Genomic DNA, 24530 nt, shown 5'->3' on the forward strand with positions numbered 1-24530 from the left:
ATGGAGAAGCGAGGGCAGAAAGGAGGGAGCTATAGAGATTAGAAGAGGAGTAGGAATTGGATCAAGAGGACAGGTTGCAGGTTTGGAAGAGTTCAGAAGTGTAGAGAGTTCATCCAAAGAGGCAGGAGGAAAGACAGAAAATTTGTTAGGCAAAGGCGATAGAAGATTAAGAGCAGAAGAAGAATCAGGAGGGACTATCTCAGAGCGAAAAGTGGTAATCTTAGAGATGAAATAGTTAGCAAAGTCATTAGGAGAGAATGATGAAGAGACAGGAGGAGAGGGAGGTTGAAGCAACAAGTTGAAGATGGAGAACAAACGCTGCGGGCGCCTCTCATTGGCAGAGATCAATGATTTGTAATAATTCTGTTTTGCCATAGCGAGGGCGCGTGAGAAGGAAGAAAGAACAAATTTGAAATGGATAAAATCAGCCCACTCTTTGGACTTTCTCCAAAGACGTTCAGCCGCTCTAGAGCAGGACCGGAGAAACTTAATGTTGGGGGTAAGCCAGGGCTGAGGTCTAGTCTTAGAGGAAGAAGTGCGTACAGAGACAGGGGCAAAATAGTCGAGAGTTGAGGAAAGAGTGGAGTTAAATAAAGACATTGCTGAATCAGCAGAATCCCCGAGATTTAGGGGAGAGATGAATCCAGGGTCAGACCAAGATGGTTAGAGTCAACAGATTGAAGATCACGAAAATGGCGTTGAATAGTATGGCGAGGAGGAGGAGTATAAGTGAGAGCAAAGGAGATTAAATGATGATCAGATAGTGGAAAGTCAAGTGCCAGGTAGTCAGAAATGGCGCAGTTTGCAGCAAGAACCAGGTCAAGACAGTGACCGAGAGAATGAGTTGAAGAGTTGGAATGTGGTTGGAGGCCAAAAGAAGCCAGGAGAGAGTTAAAGCGAGATGTTGTAGGGTTATTGGAATCGTCAACGTGGATATTAAAGTCACCTAGGATCAAGGTGGGGACTGAGTCTGAAAGAAAGAATGTCAGCCATGATTCAAAGTCAGATAGGAACTGGGTGGCAGAACCAGGAGGGCGATAGATGACTGCAACCTGGAGCTGTAGAGGAGAAAAGAGTCTAATAGGATGAAACTCAAAGGAAGAGAAATGATAGCTGGGGGGAAAGATAGAACTTGAAACTGGCAGGAGTTAAATAGCAAGATACCAACCCCTCCTCCTCGACCCTCAGGACGGCTTGTGTGCGTGAAGGAGAGACCGCCAAAAGAAAGGGCAGCGGAGGTTGCAGTATCATGGGCTGGGAGCCAGGTTTCTGTGAGAGCGAGGAGATTAAGGGATTTGGAGAGAAAAAGGTCATGAATTGCTGCTGCTTTAGGGGCAGCAGAGCGACAGTTCCAGAGGGAACAGAGGAATGGAAGCAGGGAGACAGGGAGAGGCCGAATGGGGATCAGGTTAGGAGAAATGTGACGAGCCATGGGAAGGATGAGGTTCACAGAGAAAAGAAAGATATGTAGCTGGCTTTACAATTAAAGGTCAACAACAACAATAACAATAATGACAAAAACAATAATAATATTGCCAGCTCAGGCCTTCTGGGTAGGAGTCCGATGCAAGCAGGAAGTTCTTCCAGGGAGCACAGGTTATACTTGTCCTTCTTCCTGTGGAGAATTCTGGGACCAGCAGGAGAGTGAGATGTAGCCAGGTGCCTTCTGGGAAGGGTGGAGTTCCTTTGTGCAGGGCAGATGGGAGGCCCTACCTTCCTTCTTTCCCCTCAAAGGCAGAGATGTAGCCAGGTGCCTTCTGGGAAGGGTGGAGTTCCTTTGTGCAGGGCAGATGGGAGGCCCTACCTTCCTTCTTTCCCCTCAAAGCCACTGAACAAAGCAGTGCGGGGCCAACAGACACCGAAGTAGACAGTGCCAAGCATCATCAGAGTATGTGGTCAAGATGGCAATAAGCCAGGAGAAGCTCTTGGACATTTTAAAAGCAGCTGAAGAATTGGGACAATGGAGGATTAATTGGGACTGTTTCTCCAAACAATAGAGATTATCGCACAGCCAAAATAAGCATCCTATCCCCGATGGGATAAGGCTGCCTTACAGTTTGTTATCTGATGTTATCGCACACCAAAATGGAACCGATGAGGCTGGGTGACTATAACTCATCCCCCAGCCATGCTTAGCCCACTAATTTTGAAGAACGGGAAGCTTCTGTACTTCAAAATCGGCGGGCTAAGCATGGCTGGTTATAGTCATCCAGCAGCATCGGCGGCATTTTGATGTGTGATAACATCAGATACTAACCCATAAGGCAGTCTTATCCAATTGGGAACAGAATGCTTATTTTGTCTGTGCGATAATCTCCCAGGACAGTTGGAGGGCATGTCTCTACTGAAGAGTGACCAGTAACTTTTGTATGCAAAGGGATCTTACAGCACCTTTGAGACTAACTCAGGGGCCATTCAGATTACCTTTTACCCCGGATCAGGAACTGAATTATGTATGTGAAGTTCATATTCGCCCTGAATCTCCCACAAGCAAATCCGAGGCTTCCACACCTGTTCCAGGGCAAATGCCCCTTAGCGTGGGTCATTTGGAAACGGAGTAAAAGCTGTATCTTTTTTTTAAAAAAAAAACGGGTTTGGCAAATATGAACTTGCTCCCACTCATGATTGGGGCAAGTTCAGGGGAGGGATTTAGGTCAGAGGGAGGGCAGTGGGCAGAACATTCCCTCCCCTTCATCGGAGGAGGAGGAGGAAAAGGAAGGAGCTGGAGGAAGGATGCAAAGGGCAATCGTGGGTAATGGAGCAAGAGAAGGAGGAGGAAGGATCTGGAGGAAGGATGCAAATGGTGATCCGGGGTAACAGAGCAAGAGAAGGAGGAGGAAGGAGCGGGAGGAAGGATGCAAAGGGCGATCGGGGTGAGCAAAGGGCAATCAGGGTGCCTGAGAAAGGGTCAAGTTCAGGGTAAGTCAGAGAGAGGGCACAGAGCGGAACAAGCCTCCCTCTCGCACCAGGCAGCTCTCTTTTTATTTTTTTATTTTTTATATATTTGACAGTCTATGCGCATAGTTCTACAGGTAGATACATATATAGGTAGAATGTGTGTCTGCTTGTGGTACTTTCCCTTTCATTTGCTTGCTCCCAGCACAGCACTTTGCAAAAGGCTTTTTTCCTAAATTTTATATGCAAATGCTACAATGCGAATGTTACAAATGTTTCTCTTTCAATTTGGCAAATTGATACAGAATGCTTTTGCTACATATGTGTATTCTGGGGGGGCAACGAGGGAAAGAAAAGGATGCAGAGATGGCATTCCAAGGTGAATAATAATAACAATTATTATTATTATTATTATTATTATTAGTCTACATGTGAGGCATTCTGAGGTGGCAAAGCAAGAGGTTGCAGAGATGGCATTCTGGGGTGAGGAATTATTATTATTATTATTATTATTATTGTGACGGGAAGAGGATGCATGGGGGAGAGGCACGGGCTACAGAGGTAGCATTGGGCTGGAAGCAAAGGGGAGGCTGAAAGGCTGCGGTGACCCATGACTTTGGGGGAGTCAAACTCTCTCAGCCTCAGGGGAAAGGCAATGGCAAATCTCCTCAGAACCAATCTTGTCAAGAAAACCCCAGGGTGGGGTCATTTTAGGGTTGCCATAATCTGTAGTGACCCAAATACACACAACACACACACACCTGGAGCTTTTTAAATTTGACAGAATATGCGCACATTCTCACCTGTTGTTTTTTTTTTTAAAAGGAGGGGGAAAGCACACTTCCGATTGCCCAATGGCTGCAGGAAACGTCACCTAAGACGAAAGCGGAACTGAATGTGATTGACAGCAAAGGCAGCTTCATTTTAAACTGATTTCTCCGCAGGAGCTACAAGGGCATTCAGGATTAAAATACCGTGATGGAGGTAGTAGGCACTTGCTTCCGGAGGGATTGGGGGGGACCAAATCTTCCCAGTTCCATCCAGCACAAAAAGGTCAGTATGAATGGGGCCTAAAAGATAGAAGTTGGTAACATGTGCTTTCGTAGAATTGTGCATACTTCCTCAGAAGCATACTGCTTTTCCAGAATAGCATGGCTATATCTTTCAATAGTAACATGTGTGTGTGTGTGTGTGTGTGCGCGCATGCGCGCGCGCGCCTTCAAGTCTCCTTTCAACTTATCATGGCCCCATGAATTTTATGGCCCTCCCTTCAGCCACCATCTTGAGGGAGAGAGAGGCAGGCTAGCTCCACCAGGCCTGCCTGGAAGAAGAAAAGCCCTTCCTTCAGCCACCATCTTGAGGGAGAGAGATTGTATTGTATTGTATTGCATTGCATTTTTGTACTGTACACCGCTATGATCATTGCGGAATAGCGGTCTATAAATAAAAAGCATTATTATTATTATTATTATTATTATTATTATTTATAGGGTTTTACTAGGCAAACAATACTCAAGAGATGGTTTTACCAGTTCCCTCCTTTGAAATATAGCCTACAGCACCTGGTATTCATTGGTGGTCTCCCATCCAAGTGCTTATGGAAGCTGACCCCAGGCTTATGGTGTCTCCATGAATTTCATAAGGTTTTCCTATGTAAGGACTAGCAATACCTATGTATTGTGACCTCCCCAACCTAATTATGAGAAGTTTAAAATGTTTTTAGTTTCTTTCTTTATGCTACAGAAGTGGAGCAATATTCGAGTCAATAACAGGAATGCTTTTGTAATTTTGTTTTATTGATAAATGACAGTGAGATTATTCTCTCCTCCTTTATTGTGAGAGCCCTTTGTTTAAAACGTAGGCCCGAGACAGACAGGCCGAAAGGGGCGTGGCGGCAGCAATACTGGGGTTAGGGACCATGCACCAAATGCAAGGTCCCTAACCCTAGAATGGAGTGGCAATGTACTTATGAATGAATGAATGAAGGTTTATTTATATACCGCCGTTCCAATGATCACGGCGGTTAACAATAATAACAAAACAATAACAATACATTATATAACATAGGAACCCCCCAAGATAAAACCATACAACATCATAAAAGCCATCATTCATTCCTAACTTAAGACCAATAAAAACATCAATAAAACCCCCTAGCTAAAACACGATCAAACATCATTACAGGAGCAGATAATTCAGGACATGGTAGGGAAAGCTTGCCGAAACAAATGGGTCTTCAAATTCTTCTTAAAGGACTCAAGGGAGAGGGCTGAGCGGAGCTCGATAGGGAGAGAGTTCCAGGACTGCGGGGCAGCGACTGAAAAAGCCCTCTGCGCTGTTATTACCAATCTCGTCACAGGAACTCGCAGATGTTGTCTCCCTCCTGACCTGAGAGTGCGGGGCGGATTATATGGGGAGAGGCGGTCCTCCAAGTACTCTGGGCCCAAGCCATTTAGGGCTTTATAGGTCGCGACCAACACCTTGTATTGCGCCCGGAAGCGAATAGGCAGCCAATGCAGATCTTTCAAGATAGGTGTTATGTGGCTGACCCTGGAAGAACCAGTGACCAGCCTGGCTGCCATATTCTGAACCAACTGAAACTTCCGAGTTTGGTACAAGGGTTGCCCCATGTAGAGCGCATTACAGAAATCAAGTCGAGAGGTTACCAGAGCATGTACCACTGTTTCAAGGCTCCCCCGATCCAGGTAGGGGCGCAGCTGGCGTATCAGCCGAAGCTGGTAGCATGTGCCCCTAACTGTCGCATCCACCTGAGGAGTCAAGTGAAGCGACGAGTCAAGAAGCACCCCCAAGCTGCGAACTGTGTCCTTCACGGGGAGCGTGACCCCATCCAGGACAGGTGGACAAACCTCCTTCCCGGGACCAGGGAAACCTATCACTAGTACTTCCGTTTTCTCTGGATTCAGGCTGAGGCTGTTTTCCCTCATCCAGCCCATTACCGACTCCAGACAGGCATTGAGCGGAGAGATGCCATCCTTAGTCACTTCAGCAGTCGGAGACACAGAGAAAACTATTTGGGTGTCATCAGCGTACTGATAACACTGCGCCCCGTGTCTCCGGATGATCTCTCCCAGCGGCTTCATGTAAATGTTAAATAGCATAGGGGACAAGATCGCTCCCTGAGGGACCCCAGATGTAAGGGCCCTCTTATCGGAGCGACAGTCCCCCAGCTCCACCATCTGGAATCTACCCGAGAGGTAGGAACGGAACCACTGCAGAGCAGTGCCCCCGATACCAACTCCCCCAGGCACTCCAGAAGGATACCATGGTCGATGGTATCGAAGGCCGCTGAGATGTCCAAGAGCACTAACAGGGACACGCTACCCCTGTCCATGCCCAGACGGAGATCATCGACTAAGGCGACCATGGCAGTCTCAACCCCATAGCCCGCCCGGAAGCCGGTTTGAAATGGGTCTAGATAATCCGTATCCTCCAAGACCCTCTGAAGCTGGAAGGCAACCGCCCTCTCGATCACCTTCCCTAGAAATGGCAGCAGTGACACAGGCCGATAATTGTTCCGAATTAGGGGGTCTAGGGAGGGCTTTTTTAACAAAGGTTTAACAATGGCCGTTTTAAGATTAGATGGAAAACAGCCCTCCCTGAGAGATGAATTGATAATACGGCGCAACATTTCTGTTATCGCCGTTCCCCCTTGAACTGCCAGCCAAGAAGGGCAGGGATCGAGAGAGCAGGTCGTCTTCCTAACACTGCTGAGGATCCTGTCCACATCCTCGGTACTAACAGACTCAAACTGATCCAGTATAACTGAGTCCACGGAAGCTCTGGACGCCTCTACTCCTGATTCCGAACCAATAACAGCGTCAAGATCAGCCCTTAGCCGAGAGATTTTATCCGCGAAGAAGTTGTTAAACTCGTCACAGCAGGCTTTAGATGGCTCCAATAGTGGGTTCAGGGGGGGAGCCAGTTGAGTGAGCTCTCTCACAACCCTGAACAGCTCTGCTGGACGCGACTCCGCGGACGCAATACGTGCAGCATAGAAAGAATTCTTAGCTGCACCTATTGCCATAGGCCTTCAAATGAGACTCTAGGAGTGTCTTGTCGGCTAAGTCCCGATGTCTCCGCCATTTGCGCTCTAGTCGTTGCGCAGCCCGCTTCCTTGCCCTGAGATCTTCCGTGTACCAGGGCTTTTTATTGGAAGCAGGCCGGAAAGGACGCTTGGGAGCGATACTGTGTATAGCCCTAGAGAGATCAGTATCCCAGGTGTTAGACAGGGCGTCAACAGAATCGCCGTCAGTTCCAACCAAGTAGCCCTCCAAGGCTTCCTGGAACCTTTTGGGTTCCATCAACCTTCGAGGGTGGACCATTCGAATAGGTCCGCCACCCCCGGGGGGGATCTGGATAGCAGCCTTGATACTCACCTCAACCAAGAAATGATCCGTCCATGACAGGGCAGAGGTATTTGTTACCTCTGCCCACGGAGACTCCATGTCCGTACAGAAGACAACATCGAGTGTATTACCGGCAGAATGCGTAGGGCCTATCACCAATTGGGACAAGCCCATGGCAGTCATGGTAGCCATGAAATCCCGAGCCGCACCGGTTGGAACATAACTGGCATCGAAGGGGATGTTGAGGTCCCCCAGGACAAGAAGCCTAGGGGACTCCAGCACCAGCTCCGAGACCAGCTGTGTCAGCTCGGCCAGAGAATCTGTTAGCGCACGGGGTGGCCTGTAGACCAACAGAATCCCTAACTTGTCCTTGGCCTTCAGGGTCAAGTACATACACTCGATGGAGTCAATCTGGCGCACATGGTTCCTGGTGAGGGAAAGCGTGTTCTTATGGATCAAGGCCACTCCCCCCCCGCCCACTCACCCTGATCTGGTCCTTAACTGAGTACCCGGCAGGGAGGGCCTGTGCCCACACCGCTTCACTCTCAGGCCCAAGCCAGGTCTCAGTAATGCAAGCCAGGTCGTAGTTCTTATCTTCCAGAAGATCATACATAATGTGGGTCTTATTTCTGACCGACCTGGCATTGCATAGGAGCAGAGACAAGGATTGTGGTACAGTTGGACTGACCCTCAGACCTCTTTGGTTAGGAGAGTGGATGGAAGGTGGGATAGATATTATGCATCGATCCCGCCTTCGCTTGCAATATGTCTCCACCCTCCTACCGCTATATCTCCCCCTGCCCCACACTACATCTATAGGAGCTCCGCTTAACACAGCCGCACCTCCCGAACCCTCCCCAAGCCAAAAACAAACCATGTCTACAAACTCCTGACAAGCTGGCTTCCACCCTTCCTCAAAAACTCCCTCCTCCCCCAAGAATGAATATATATATATATATATATATATATATATATATATATATATACCTCCTGGCCGCAATTAGCCCGATGGTGCTGGGCAGGGCGACGCTCCTGGAGGGGAGCCGACAAGCCGGCGTTTTAAAGAGCCCGCTGCCACCAGGCTCCTCCCCCTCCTTAAAGCGCCGCTTTCAAGCAGCTAGAGTCCTCCAAACTGCTGGAAAAGGCCCGGTGGTGCTGGGCAGGTGGCGAGGGTCCTCCTGACAAGCCCAGTGGTGCTGGCAGGTGGCAAATGTCCTCCTGGCCGCAATTAGCCCGATGGTGCTGGGCAGGGCGACGCTCCTTATGGCAGTGTCCCGTGTACATAGGTGCTGTCATTGTGATGTAAGTGTCGCACAGCGTCTGCATGGTGCCGCACGTCGCTTACATCACGAATGCGCCAGTTGTGCACTCATGACATCACTCCAGTGCCTTAAAAAGAAACACTGAGTTCTTTTTACTCTAGAGGGAAGCCACACGGTTTGGGGGCTGTGGCTTCCCTCCAGAGGGAAATAGGCCACTGACAGGCTGCCCTTTTGGGGTGGTCTATCCTGGGCCTTAGTTCCTTAATAGTGATGTTCTCCTCCACCTCTCTGCAACCACAGTGGTGAAACACAAATTTCACCAATTTTAAGAAGAAAGCAGCAACAACAAACATTAGTATATTGTTGAGCTAAGATTCTTTCAATCTCACTTTAGGTTATCACCTGAAGACCTTTTTATTTATTTATTTATTTATTTATTTATTATTTATTTAGGTATTTATATCCCGCCCTTCAGCCCTAATGGCTCTCAGGGCGGCTTACAATATTATTTTTAATGAGACAGTTCCCTGCCCTCAGGCTTACAATCTAAAAGACACGAAACAAAAGGAGAAGGGAATGATGGAGGGAAAGGGGATGAGGTCCAGTGGTTCTTCTCTCCCTCTAAGGCCTGGACCAAGGCAGATGGATTGGAGGGAGGGCTCTTCCTTCTTCCAGGCTAGTCCTGATGGAACTGGACTTGCGTGGCGAACTCCCTCTCAGGCCGGCGGATGGCAGTTGTGGAGGGCGGAGTCTCCTTCCTTCAGGCTTAGTCCTGATGGAGCCGGACTTGCATGGCCAACTCCCTCTCAGGCCGGCGGATGGCAGTTGTGGAGGGCGGAGTCTCCTTCCTTCAGGCTTAGTCCTGATGGAGCTGGACTTGCCTGGCCAACTCCCTCTCAGGCCGGCGGATGGCCGTTGTGGAGGGCGGAGTCTCCTTCCTTCAGGCTTAGTCCTGATGGAGCCGGACTTGCCTGGCCAACTCCCTCTCAGGCCGGCGGATGGCAGTTCTGGAGGGCGGAGTCTCCTTCCTTCAGGCTTAGTCCTGATGGAGCCGGACTTGCCTGGCCAACTCCCTCTCAGGCCGGCGGATGGCAGTTGTGGAGGGCGGAGTCTCCTTCCTTCAGGCTTAGTCCTGATGGAGCCGGGCTTGCCTGGCCAACTCCCTCTCAGGCCGGTGGATGGCAGTTGTGGAGGGCGGAGTCTCCTTCCTTCAGGCTTAGTCCTGATGGAGCCGGACTTGCCTGGCCAACTCCCTCTCAGGCCGGCGGATGGCAGTTGTGGAGGGCGGAGTCTCCTTCCTTCAGGCTTAGTCCTGATGGAGCCGGACTTGCCTGGCCAACTCCCTCTCAGGCCGGCGGATGGCAGTTGTGGAGGGCAGAGTCTCCTTCCTTCAGGCTTAGTCCTGATGGAGCCGGACTTGCCTGGCCAACTCCCTCTCAGGCCGGCGGATGGCAGTTGTGGAGGGCGGAGTCTCCTTCCTTCAGGCTTAGTCCTGATGGAGCCGGACTTGCCTGGCCAACTCCCTCTCAGACCGGCAGATGGCAGTTGTGGAGGGCGGAGTCTCCTTCCTTCAGGCTTAGTCCTGATGGAGCCGGACTTGCCTGGCCAACTCCCTCTCAGACCGGCAGATGGCAGTTGTGGAGGGCGGAGTCTCCTTCCTTCAGGCTTAGTCTTGATGGAGCTGGACTTGCCTGGCCAACTCCCTCTCAGGCCTGCGGATGGCAGTTGTGGAGGGCGGAGTCTCCTTCCTTCAGGCTTAGTCCTGATGGAGCCGGACTTGCCTGGCCAACTCCCTCTCAGGCCGGCAGATGGCAGTTGTGGAGGGCGGAGTCTCCTTCCTTCAGGCTTAGTCCTGATGGAGCCGGACTTGCCTGGCCAACTCCCTCTCAGGCCTGCGGATGGCAGTTGTGGAGGGCGGAGTCTCCTTCCTTCAGGCTTAGTCCTGATGGAGCTGGACTTGCCTGGCCAACTCCCTCTCAGGCCGGCAAATGGCAGTTGTGGAGGGCGGAGTCTCCTTCCTTCAGGCTTAGTCCTGATGGAGCCGGACTTGCCTGGCCAACTCCCTCTCAGGCCTGCGGATGGCAGTTGTGGAGGGCGGAGTCTCCTTCCTTCAGGCTTAGTCCTGATGGAGCTGGACTTGCCTGGCCAACTCCCTCTCAGGCCGGCAGATGGCAGTTGTGGAGGGCGGAGTCTCCTTCCTTCATGCTTAGTCTTGATGGAGCCGGACTTGCCTGGCCAACTCCCTCTCAGACCGGCAGATGGCAGTTGTGGAGGGCGGAGTCTCCTTCCTTCAGGCTTAGTCTTGATGGAGCTGGACTTGCCTGGCCAACTCCCTCTCAGACCGGCAGATGGCAGTTGTGGAGGGCGGAGTCTCCTTCCTTCAGGCTTAGTCCTGATGGAGCTGGACTTGCCTGGCCAACTCCCTCTCAGGCCTGCGGATGGCAGTTGTGGAGGGCGGAGTCTCCTTCCTTCAGGCTTAGTCCTGATGGAGCTGGACTTGCCTGGCCAACTCCCTCTCAGGCCAGCAGATGGCAGTTGACCTGAAGACCTTTTTATTCCGCCAGGCTTTTCCCCCATGAGCCTGTTGGCATCTTTTTCTTCCCCTGGCAATGTAATTGGTAGATTCCATTTATCCAGCCATTTGTATGGGGTTGTTCTGTAGAGTTTTAACTGTTTTTAATTGTTAATTGTTATATTGTTTTATGCTATTATGTATGTTGGTGAATTGGGTTTGATGTATTAATTGTTTTACTTGCTTGTTGTGCACCACTGTGATCCTTGGAATAGCGGTATAGAAATAAATTATTATTATTATTATTATTATTATTATTATTATTATTATTATTATCATGCATTCCCTGAAGAATCAGTGCCTTTTAAAATCTCCTGACAGTACAGGAAGAGCTGCAACCATTCTCTTTAGTCTTCTGTCACCCTTTGCCTCACCTGGAAACCTGCTTGAAACAGCAGGCAAGGTGGAAAATATGGCAACTAGATTAAGGAGTAAATTTGTGGGAGCAGCCTGTCTTCTATTGCAGTGACAGAGAGATAGTATTTTATCACATCAGGCTGCTAAGATGCCACATACCCATTTAGGGACAATCATTTTTGCACAGCTCTTCAAAAGTGCCATGGAGCGGCTATAGTCCTGGCTCTGTCTTCTGCATGCTGGTTTTCATAACCCACTTTCCTTCACACATGACTCAGTAAAGAAAAAGCAGTGCAACTTGGAGGCATTTACAGGTTTTGCCTGTCAATGAAAAGGAGCACTCCAGGAATGGATCAGACGAAACAGCTACAGGACAAATATGGCATTGTGTGATCAGGTACAGATACAGACACTACTATCCTGCTGTAATTCAGCTATGGAAGCCTTGTCTGATAAAGTCCATAAAGGTCTCTGTCTCTCTTGATGCATAGGCTAACACTGATATTAAATAAGGATTGCAATGCTTTCCTCAGCCCAGTGCCCTACAGATGCCTTAAACTGCAATTAGCATCATTGGCAGCCAAGGGAAATCCTGGGGTGTTTCTATTTTGAAAGCTCCCTCCTCCAAATTACCCTTCACAACTACAATCAAAAACTGAAAATCAGCCAATTTATATAACAGTTGAATCTTGAGACTAATTTAAATTTGGGATACACACACTCCCACATCAAAACAATGAGTCAAGCAACTCAAGAGATGTCTGTGTACCCAATAGCTGGTGATCAATCGTTAATCAGATTAATGGATATTCATTATTTCAGCCCTCCCCCCACAAATATATATATATATATAAAAGGAAAAGCAGGAAGGAAAGGAAATGTCTGTGTGTAGCATTCTACCAGAACTGCACCTGCCCAAGAGAGTGTATCCAGCAGAGGATAGCCAGCCAATGTGCAATTCTGCTGCTCAATGTAGTGCTGCCAACATCCAGAGTTCATTTCTTCCCTTTATTTTGGGAGACTGTAATGGGACTTTGTGTATCTCTTTCTCTAACTAAAGTGACCTAATTTGGAATGCTTGGGTGAAGTTCTTATTCTGAAAGATGCTGAAAATAACAAAGAAAGCAGTCATAGGAGGAAAAAAGAATAGCACTGAGGGAGATATGCAGAGACTTGAAGGATCTAATTCTATAATTTAGCTAAGGAAAAAGTCAGAGGGGACAGCCTCTCTGTCTATAAATACCTTCAAGGTAACTGTATAAATGAAGGAAGGGAATTAATTTGCAGGCTTAGGAGGTGTCAAGACAAAGAGTAATTGCGTGGAGTTGAGCAGATGTTTAGGCTATGTGTTAGAAAATCAGTTGCCAGAAAGAACAGTCAGGGACAACTGTGTGGATTCCCAAAGGGTATTGAGGAAAGTGACACTGCTGCATGACTCCAACCACAGGTCAGAACAACCTGGTGCCCTTTGAATGTTTTGGACTATACCTGCCACAAACCCCAGCCAATATGGATAATGGTTAAGGCTTATGAAAGCTGTAAAACATCTGGAATGCCCCAGGTTATCTGTCTTTTCTCCTTCTGCTCAAAGGCATTCTGACTTGAGAACTGTGCCCAGAATCCCCAGTACATAGAGTCTTCTTGTGCAATTCCTCAGAGCAAAAGCACATACTCAGAGGACCACTCTTCTTTTATTATTCCACATGTTCCAAGTCTGGGTGCCTGCTTCAGATACTAGATGGAAAAAAAGTACTCCTTCTGTGCCTTTAACAGTAATCTAACATTAGGGCTTTCTGCAGATGCGAAAGTAGCAAAAGTTGCACAAGCTGAAAGTCCTTCATCTATGAGATTTTTAAAGGTACAGGAGTCCTGTCTTTTTCTGCACCTTAATCTCTTCCTAGCACTAATAACATCCCCAAGGGTAAAAAACAGCCCTGCCTAATGCTAAATTCAAGGCTGCAGCCTGAGCAAGTTGCAGCAGGTTTTGCAAACAGTACAGACTGCTGGGAAACAGAAGTGGTAGGGGAAAAAATGTTTTTTGCTAACTACAAATTCATAATGTACACAAAATCCGGCTCCACTTCCCATGGCAGTTTTATTTATTGCTACTGAGAGCTATTCTCTTGGCAGACCTCACAACCTCTTTGGCCAAAGCTGCAGAGACAAGCGGAGGTGGACACAGGCTTGGTAGTGAATCTGCAGTGGGAGGAATGGATGATACAATTTCTGGCCATGTTCACATCCTGCTCACTCGGCACAAAGATAAGAAATATCTAGCAATGACTTTAGCTGGGTAACCCTATGAGTCACTGAAGCCCAAAGGAAATAATCAAACTGTGTTTGAGGAAAAATCTTGTGCTGTGTGGCAGATAACTCTGCAACCCATTGCATCCAGCATTCATATAGCTATTTGGAAAACCAGTTCAATATTCTGCAATTTCTAAAGGACCATGTTCTACAGCAGGAAGGGGAGGGTGAAGCCTTCAGGGGTGTACATGTGTGTGTGTGTGTCTGCACTACGTGCTGCTTAGTCTCTCTTAAAGCCTACTCTCAGCAGCTGTTCAGGGCTGGTATTACTTTAGAGAGGATAATTGTAGGCTTTTAAAAAGATAAATCCCTACAATTCTATTTTTGAGGAGGCTTTTTTGGTCCTTGTGGACTTTTTCCAAGAAAAGTAAATTAAATAATAAAACTTTGAAAGAACCTGGAAAAATCTGGGTAACTTATTTGTTTCTGTAGCATAATGAGAAGACAAAACATTTCTTTGTGTTGAGCAAAAATTTTGGGCCATCTGGCCAAATGACTGGCAGCAGCTCTCTGGGGTTTCATGAAGAAAGGAGTCTTTCCTAGCTTTTTCTGGGCATCTCTGTTTGTCTCCTGAGATATATTTTAAACTGTTTTTTAAATTTTTTATTATGGTTGTCTATTTAAGGGTCTTTCTAACTTTTGCACTATATATGGTTTTAATTGTTTTAATCTTACCCAAATCTTTGTTTGGGCAATTAATTCAATTTGTCTCCTGCCTAAGCACTTAAGTGGACCTCAATGATGCATCAGACAAGAGTTGGTATATTCAGGGTACTTAAGCTACTTGTGCTAATGGTTGGACATTATATGGCAGTAATATCAATGCAGTTGGGTGTGACATATGAGTGTGGTTGTTATTTATAAACTATTATGGGAGGTATTTGGCTTTCATTTGGAGTCATATTTAGTAAAAGGAATGGTGTTTTGCTTTTCTTGCTGCTTCACACCTCTCCATCTTCACTCTTGGACTCCAGTGCTATAGAATGTGTTTTATTTATGCGGCAGCTCAAAAGGCCAATGTGATTTTAGGCTGCATCAATAGAAGTATAGTGTCTAGATCAAGGGAAGTAATAGTGTCACTCTATTCTCCTCACCTGGAATACTGTGTCTAGCGGCACCACAGTTCAAAAAGGATGTTGACAAATTGGAGTGTGTCCAGAGGAGGGTGACCAATATGGTGAAGGGCCTGGAAACTATGCCTTATAAGGAAAGACTTAGGGAGCTGGCTATACTTAGCCTGGAAAAGAGACAATTAAGCGGTGATATCATAGCCCTGCTTAAGTATTTGAAGGGGTGTCACATTGAGGATGAAACAAGCTTGTTTTCTGCTGTTCCAGAGACTAGAACATGGAACAATCGATGAAAGCTACAGGAAAAGAGATTCCACCTCAACATTAGGAGGAACTTCTTGACAGTAAAAGCTGTTCGAAAGTGGAACACACTCACTCAAAGTGTGGTGGAGTCTCCTTCTTTGGAGGTCTTTAGGCAGAGGCTGGATGGCCATCTGTCTGGGATACTTTGATTGTGATTTTATGCATGACAGAATGGGGTTGGACTGGATGGCCCTTGTGGTCTCTTCCAACTCTATGATTCTATGATTTGGCCTCCATGAGCTTGAATATCCATGGAGGGGCAACTTCTATGATTTTCAATGGAACATGCGCATGGGTCACATGCAGGGGGGCACATGCCCCTCCATGGATATTCAAGCCTATGGGATTTGAATATGCGCAAGCCTCTGTTTTCACAGGGGGATCTGGAATTCAGCACTATGGGGAAGATTCCATATCCTACAAAAATGACCACTCAGACCAACACCCTTCTGGTTGCATTAACTGCAGCTTTTGGCACAGAACTGGTGTACTAAATAATGTATTGACATTCATGCTTCTCAAGATGCTGCTATTAGTATTCTTCCCACTGTGTAAGCAGATTCCCTTGAGGTGTACACTTGAACTTGCACATTCTGCTGGGGAGTGATAAATGGGATGGCCAGGGTGGAGAATCAGACAGAGTGAGAAGAGAGGACCTCTTGTCCACAAGCCTACTGATCACTGTTTAACATGGGAGACCCAGTTTAATGGACATCTTCTGTTATAGTTATTAATGGCAAAGTCCAGATAAGGAAACAAAACCATCATTTTAAATGTCAAATATAAGAGCACTCTCTTTAAAAACAAAGGACACTGGCATCTGCTTCAGACAGGCTACCTTTTCTCTGTCCAAGGCTTTTTGCCTTTAACAGAAGCAAGACAGCTGAAAATTCAAGTGCTTTAGCTTTCAAATATTTGGAGCTCCACACCTGTTGAACTTAAAGAGGTGGTGAAGATGTTCTGTTTTCTTCAACAGGGTAAATAAATCATCAAATGAGTAAACCCTGAAGTCTTGGGAGCATGCATCAAGCACAGGATGGTACCCTGTGGGTTAAAGCGGAGTCAGCTCAGTTTTCTTTCTTCATACTTCTGTCAGCACATTATGTAACAGATGTGATTTAAAAAGGCAATGCCAAGGTCGCAAGGTTTGCCACATTTTCCCAGACAGTTTCTCAGGCATGACAGGTTCTTAGAGTCTTCCTTGCTACACACCTCAGTGTTTCAGGGGGGTGGCGGGGGGTTGTGTTTTTTTCTCCTTAAGACTAACAACACAGATGCCAGCATCTGTAGCATCAGCAGATTCTAGGCAGTCCTCCAACAACCAGGCAGTCTGCACATCAGAACCTCTATGTCGTTTAAAATGCCACATGCCATTTGGCAGTCAGTACCTTACCTATGGAATGAACCCTCAAACCTAGCCCTCATAATGTAAACCAAGGGTAGGCAACCTTTTTGAGCCGGGGGCCGGGTTGCTGTCCCTCAAACAAGTCGGGGGCCTGAAGCCGGGGGGTGGAGCTTCCACCCTCCGGGGGTGGGGCCGCATGCCGGGGTTGGAGCTTCCACCCTCCGGGACAGAGCCACACGCCGGGGGCGGAGCTTCCACCGAAGCCCCGCGGGGAGGAGGAGGCGTTTGCCCGCCCTCTCCTCCTTGGTCCCTTTCTGGCCAAACACCCCCAACCTGCATTACAAAACACACACAACAGCACATTTGTGCATTTCACATGGCTTTACTTAACATGGCCTCTTGCATATTTCAGAGGCTTATTCCATAAACAAACCCCTTGGGTTTAACACTTAGCATGGTTTAACATGGCTATGCATATTGAACATGTCAAGGTGGTTTCACCATTCTTGCACCAAGTGTACTTCTCAGAAGTGTGTACTTGGTCAAGGGACTTTGGTTTTTCTTCACTGCCCATGGGTTTGTAAAAATCACAGCAATTTACATTGGCCTTGCCTCAGAGGCTTGCTGGTAACAATATCACCATTAAAGAAACAAAAACACACAGAAAAGGCACTTTGGAAGGTGACACTCTCTCGGCTTCTGAAACAGTGCCTGCATGCCTCTTAAGCTGACTCATATCATCATCATCATCATCATCATCATCATCATCATCATCATCATCATCATCACACTATCATTGTCAAAGCAAGGGAGACTTGTTAGCATTAAAAGCACTCAAAACACACTTTGGAAGGTGACACTCTCTCGGCTTCTGAAACAGTGCCTGCATGCCTCTCATGCTGACTCATATCATCATCATCATCATCATCATCATCATCATCATCATCATCATCATCATCCTATCATTGTCAAAGCAAGGGAGACTTGTTAGCATTAAAAGCACCCAAAACACACTTTGGAAGGTGACACTCTCTCAGCTTCAGAAACAGTGCCTGCATGCCTCTCAAGCTGAGTCGTATCATCATCATCATCATCATCATCATCATCATCATCATCATCATCATACTTTCATTGTCAAAGCAAGGGAGACTTGTTAGCAATTAAAGCACGCAAAATAAAATAAAAAAAACCTTGAGGCCTCTGGCCACTCACCACCACCTCCTCCTTCTGCTCCTCCTGCTGTCCCCTCCTCCTCTTCCTCCTCTTCCTCCTCCTACTGCCCCCTCCTCCTCTTCCTCCTCCTGCTGCCCCCACCTCCTCTTCCTCCTCTTCTTCCTCCTGCTGCCCCACCTCCTCTTCCTCCTCTTCCTCCTCCTGCTGCCCCCACCTCCTCTTCTTCCTCCTGCTGCCCCCACCTCTTCTTCCTCCTCTTCCTCCTTCTCCTCCCCCCTCCTCCATGTGCCATGCGGAGAGGAGAAGGAGGTGGGCGGCACTGGGAGGCAGGGAGGGCAGCGCAGGCCCACGCGGGGAGGCGGGGAGGGTGGTGCAGGGCTTCCCCCTTTGCCTCCTGTGCCCCAGGCCGCGCGGCCCTCCTCCTCCACCACATGGAGAGGCACGGAGGGTAGCACGGGCCCACGCGGGGAGGCAGGGAAGGTGGCGCGGGCCCACGCGGGGAGGCAGGGAAGGCGGTGCAGGGCTTCCCCCTTTGCCTCCTCTGCCCCAGGCCACGCAGCCCTCCTCTTCCTCCTCCACGCGGTGGAGGCAGAGGAGGAGGTGGCGGCAGCAGAACCGCGCTGGGGCCGGTCCTGCCGCCTCCACGGGCCGCATCAGGCCCGCGGGCCGGGAGTTGCCAACCCCTGATGTAAACAGCCACCAAACACACCAGAGGTGCCAGGCCTTTTGTAGGAAATGGATAGGGTATTTTATTTAATGACATTTTTATACCACCCTTTCTCCATGGCACTCAAGATGCTCTAAAGGGGCCTCCTCCAACTCTGAACTCACAACAACCTTGTGAGGCAACTTAAACTATGAAAAAGTAACTGAGGTAGGATCAGCCAGTGAGCATCATGATGGGATCTAAGCAAATTTGAACTTGGGCCTTGTCAGTCCCCATCTAGCCCATTATTACAGTTGATCTCATATTACATATAAATGTACAAAACAAAAAAGGGGAACTCTGGGTCTAATTCAGTGTGATGAGAATCCTCATGCAAATGTCTTCTGCCTTTTTCTTCCACCCATGATGGAAAATCAGAGAAAAGGAGCTAATTTAAATCTGGGATGGTTCTTGTCTGAGAGTACCAAGGTTTTTACATAGTACAGAAGCTGCCATCTGCAGAATGGCAGTCCTTTGTTATGCCTGACAACTGTTGTACTGGGGCATTGGTACCATTTAGGTGTAGCCCCAGCATTTTGTGTCCCACCCATTAGTAGAATGTGGCCTTTGAGGCTTTTGCCAAATTGGAAGTTAGGCTAGAAAGGATTCACCACTATGGTATAGGTGCTGTCAGAAAAAAAGAGAAAAAAAGCAGATGTTGCTGAATGCAAAAATCCCCATCATGATGCCATCTGAGGAAATGCAAAAAAAAAAAAAAAAAAACCAGACTTTATACTCACATGCTGGTGACAACATATTTGCTTTTTGGAACAGCTTTAACATCAAACCTGGCTCCAAAGGCTGTGGAATAATTTTGCCATATGTAAAAGTCAGAACAGCCTTGATGCACGTTACACAGCAGTAGGCTGGGTAAGTGGGATGCCCTAGACAACAGGCGCAGGGAATGTGGAGCAGCAGGGAGGAGCTAGAAGACCAGCTGGGTGTGCCTTGTGGCCTGTTCTACACCTTGTGAAGCTATCTTGCTCACTTTGGGTTCAACAGAAAACATTGTCAGATGGAAGGGTTGAAGTAAGATTCAGCATCCATCCACTTGGCTTCTGTACATGGAAGGGGAGGGGATCATGTCCTTCACTTCAGGCAGCAAAATGTCTATAGTAAATTCAAGGCTTTCTGATTATGAAACCACTCAACCGGTCAAATGTCAACATTTCCCAGTGTAAGTCCACAAATGTTTTGGCATATGATAGGTATTCCAGTTGCACTCAGTGGAGCAACTCACTTGTATACAATTAAATCACACTGCTAAACCAATTCACGCTTTATATTAAATGCTAGCTATACAGCACAGCAGAGAGCTGTGGGATATGAATCTAGCTTCAGAATTACTTAAAATCCCTGGATAATATCCTTTCTAGTTGTGATTCTTTTACATCTTTTATGGATTATTTTTTAAATGGTTATGCAATTTGCTGCTGGTTCTAGTCCCTTGGGTAAACACAAGAGCAGGCAAATTTGCAAAACACGTTTGTATGCCAAGGTGACTCTAAAGGCTCCTGCTATCAGGTAAACACATAATTAGCATGTTTGCAAATAAATTGATTATGCACATGATTGAAGCTGGTTCTGGCTGCTGTATAAATATCATGCCTTTTTTAAAAAGTTGCATAATGAGTTATTTACTCATTATCAACCCCTATTGTCTGCTAGGTTTCTGCTTATGCACAACCACTGTCAATACTCTTTTGTATACAGGTGGCTGTGGTGTTCTGGCTGCAATGCAGGTCTGCTGCATGTGCATGACACATCTAGAATTGCATTTAGGTGGTAAAAACTCCTCCTCCTCCTCCTCCTCCTCCTCCTCCTCCAACAAGCAAAGGTATTTACCACTTCACTCTGTTTGTTCTTTCTCTGTGTGTCTATCGTTATTTAACTGTCTGGATTATAAATTCAAGATCATCAAGTAATTCTTGCTTATTCTATCACAAATAGATAGGAAAAAAAGTTTCAGTGGACATTCACCTTTTTAATATTTTGTTTCTTACAAAAAGTATTATATATTTATTCCTGGATTGGCTGAAGTAGTAGCTCATTGTGTCCTTTATCAAAATGTCAATATTGGGCACCCATCATATGCACCATCTCAACAATCACTTATGGTATTTTAAAAAGTAAGGGCCAGTTGAGTAAAACTCGTTGTCAAAATCCAAATTTGCTCTTCTAAGAAATGCCTCAGAAGAGCCTCGATCTTATTTACATCTGTTCACTCTCTCTATACCTTCGTAGTTTGCTTCAACAACTAAGCTTAGAAGGTTACATTTTTAAAATTTGTTTTACAGTTACAAGGTCTCCAAACCTAGTTAGTTACTACTGAAGGTATGGGTTTTTTAAAGTAATTAATTATTTTCTTTATTTTCACACCCAATTAAAATAGGAGATCCAGCATGATGTACTCATTTGAGTGTTGGACTTGGACACTGAGAAACCAGGATTTGACTTCCCATTCTGCCATAGGACCTTACCACACGGGGGCTTTTTGAGCGTCAGTTTGCATTGGCCAATGCGTATTCACATTATATAGCATTGGAGCTCCACACCTGTGAGCTCTGAATATGCATTGACCAATGCAATATAACGTGAATACGCTATGGCCAATGCGTATTCACGGCTGGGTTCTGAACTGAAGGCAGCCGGCTCCTCCGTTTTGCGAGTGCGCAAAATTAGGGGATCGGCTGGATCCGCACTGATGGCCAGTGCGGAACCTCTGCTGCTTTGGCTGGTGTGTACATCCAATCCGCTGGTTCTCCCGAAAACCATCGGTTACAAATCTCCCATGATGATGCGCTGGAATTTCCCCCTTCTCCTTTCGGTGGCCCTTTCCCCTTTTAGCACAACCGCTGGGACTGGGAGCGTTATTTCCACTGAATGAGATAAAGCAGAAACCTTTTGTGTCCGTGGAGGGGGGAATGTATATGTGTGTGTGTGTGTGTATACACACACACACACACACACAAAGATGTGTGTGCAAGCATATACATGCAGCATTACACTTTTGGCTGCTCCACAGTTTGTGTGTGTGTGTGTGTGTGTGTGTGTGTATATATATGCGTGAGTGTGCATATGTATATGTAATAAATAATAATAATAAAAATTTTATTTATATACCGCCCTTCCATTGATCAGGGCGGTGAACAACATAATATATATATACACACACACACACACACAGCTGTGTATGTACACATATAAATACGGCTTCACACTTTTGGCAGTAACACTATAAGTGTGTGTGTGTGTGTATACATATATACATACATACATACACACACACACACACACACATATATATAAACACTCAAGCAGACAGATGTGTGTGTACACATATAAATAAGGCATCACACTTTTGGCTGTGGCACAGTGTGTTTTTGTATATATATGTGTGTGTTTGTGTGTGTGTATATATATATATATTATTATTATTAACGTTTATTTATAAAGCGCTGTAAATTTACACAGCGCTGTACATACAATCTTTTTAATTGGACGGTTCCCTGCCATCAGGCTTACAATCTAAAAAGACACACACACACACACACACACACACATATAAAAACTCTCATACAGACAAATGTTTGTGTACACATAAAAAAGGCATCACACTTTTGGCTGTACCACTATGTGTATATATATAAGTATGTATGTATGTATTTATGTGTGTGCATATATATATATACATACACACACACACACACACACACACACATACAGATGGTGCATACCCCTTTCGTAAGTGGCTAAAGGCAGCAAATCTCGCGATATACCGCGCTAAACAGTGACCTTATTCTTCACCCCTGGAAGTTAAAAATGTTGCGCCCCGTTCAGAGCCCCACAGAGCATGCGCAAAGCTGCCGATGCGCATTGGCGAACACACATTATTGGGCTGGTGTGGTGATCCAATCTGCACTGGCCTCGCTTTGTGTGAATACGCATTGGCCGATGCGCAAGACCTCGATCCGGTAGGCCGCCCAGGTGTGGATGAATGATGCGATATGACGCGAATACGAATCGGCAAAGCGTATTCAGAGAGCGGGGGTGTGGAACTCCAATGCTATATAACGCGAATACGCATTGGCCAATGCAAACTGACGCTCAAAAAGCCCCCGTGTGGTAAGGTCCATAGAAATCTACTAGGTGACCCTGGCCAAGTCACGTACTCTCAGTCTCAGAGAAAAGTAAGGGCAACCCTCCTCTGAACAAATTCTGCTGTGGAAACTCTGTGATAGATTTGCCCTTGCTCTAAGTCAGAGATGACTTGAAGACACACAACAACAAATTAAAATAGTTAATTTTGGTTACTTTAAAAAAACAGATACAGGCATGGTACAGGGGCGCCAAATGCACCAAATGTGCCAAATGCACCAAATGCGCCATGCTGGCAGCGTACTAGGATTAAGGGACCATGAGGCAACGACATGTTCCCTAACCCAAGTATGGCACGGTGCCATAACAATGGCGGTGCCCGGTGTATATGCCACCATTGGTGCTGCCATTGTTACGTGACGGACGCATAACATCTGCATGTTGTGCCATGCTTGTGATGTCACAAGTGCACCATTGGGGCATCACAATGGCAGTGCAAAAAGAACCCACTTTTCATGGGTTCTTTCTCTTCTGCAGGGAAGCCGCGCAGTTTGGCAGCTGCAGCTTCCCTGCAGGGGGGAAAAGGCGCTGGCAGGTTACACCACAAAAGGAGAGTAAAGTTATCTCTCCATACACTGCAATCTTAGGATAACTTGGTTATGGCATATTCCCAAATAATTACAAATAAATAATTAAAACTGATTGCTTATAATAAAAAGAAATAGGGGAATCCTGCTGAAATTATGAGCTTGATGGAGGAAAATTGGCACAATACATCCAACTTCATCTCAGAGAAAATTTTTTTCCTGGGAAATAGATATGTAAGCTTATCGCATGGTACTTGGAGGAATGGGAACGGAATGGAATGGAACGGGAGGGGAAACATGCGTTACTACACAAGAGAACGCTGCCAGGAAGAGCATGCTACTATCACCAGAGTTAAAATTTTTGATAGAATAAAGGTACAAGGCATCCTTTCCAAAAGCTTATTGGGTTTCAGCCAGTAGAAGATAACCTGGTAATAAGCACACATGGTAACAAGTGAAATACACTGAGGTAGATCATTGTAATGTGACAGAAAGAAATCTACAGTGTCATAAATGGTAATGCTTAATATCATCAGCGAAAGCATGCAGTAGGAATTGTATAGCACTACAACATCCTGCAGTGCTGCATTACAGCACATCCTTCATATAGAAATGTCCCAATATATATAAGAAATAATTCATCACGAAGAAGACAGGCAGAGACAAATAAGGTTTGAGGGAGACATTTGGGGAGAGGAGACATCTTGGAAAGATTAATATATAGAATGTGCCAAGCAGGGGAGAGAAAAGAGAAAACAAAATCTCTTTCTTGTCCCAGTGAGAGGATGGAAAAAAGTTCCAGATGCTGGAGGTCTGTGATGATATAGGCTATGAAACTCCTATCTATAAAATACAGTTTTTTGTCGTCAGAAAAGTGTGGATCCCATTGTCACCCAGTGGCAGAGGAACCACTACCTTGTACTTTCTTTGTGTCCTGGGTCAGCTGAGGTCTGAATCTATTGCCCAATGTCATGCCAAGATCCTAGAGGTGTAAATGATAGTCTTGTAGCCATTTTTGAGTCCTGCGTTGTGTTTCTGTGCTGTTTGTTGTTGTTGTTTTGGTCCATTCACACTCAGCCCCCTCCAAACACTGGGACTAGCATCAGTTGTTGAGTTATCCAAGCTGTATTAGTCAGCACTGAACCTGAAGAGGTTTGTTTGTACTGGAAATTTATCATTGGAAATATCTAACAGCCTGGGAAGCTTCAAACTTCTGTATTCATAGTTCCATGTTTTAGAAAGTTGATTAATTTAGTTAATGGGAAAAGATGCCATAATACTTCCAAACATTCAAAGGTAAAATATCAGAAAATAAGAATGGCACAGGCAGTAACTATTGTCTCCTCAGAAAGAAAAAGCCACAAATAATTTCTCCCACCTCTTTTGGTGAGCAGAAAGTGCTCTACTTTCACGGGGGGGGGGGGAGTGATTGGGAGGTGAATACAAATCAGAAATAGAGAAGGAAGAAGATGGGAAATGACAGAAATA

Source organism: Sceloporus occidentalis, unplaced genomic scaffold (assembly GCF_023333645.1).
Source record: "Sceloporus occidentalis isolate IW3139 unplaced genomic scaffold, rSceOcc1.0.p SCAF_3, whole genome shotgun sequence".
Lineage (NCBI taxonomy): Eukaryota > Metazoa > Chordata > Lepidosauria > Squamata > Phrynosomatidae > Sceloporus > Sceloporus occidentalis.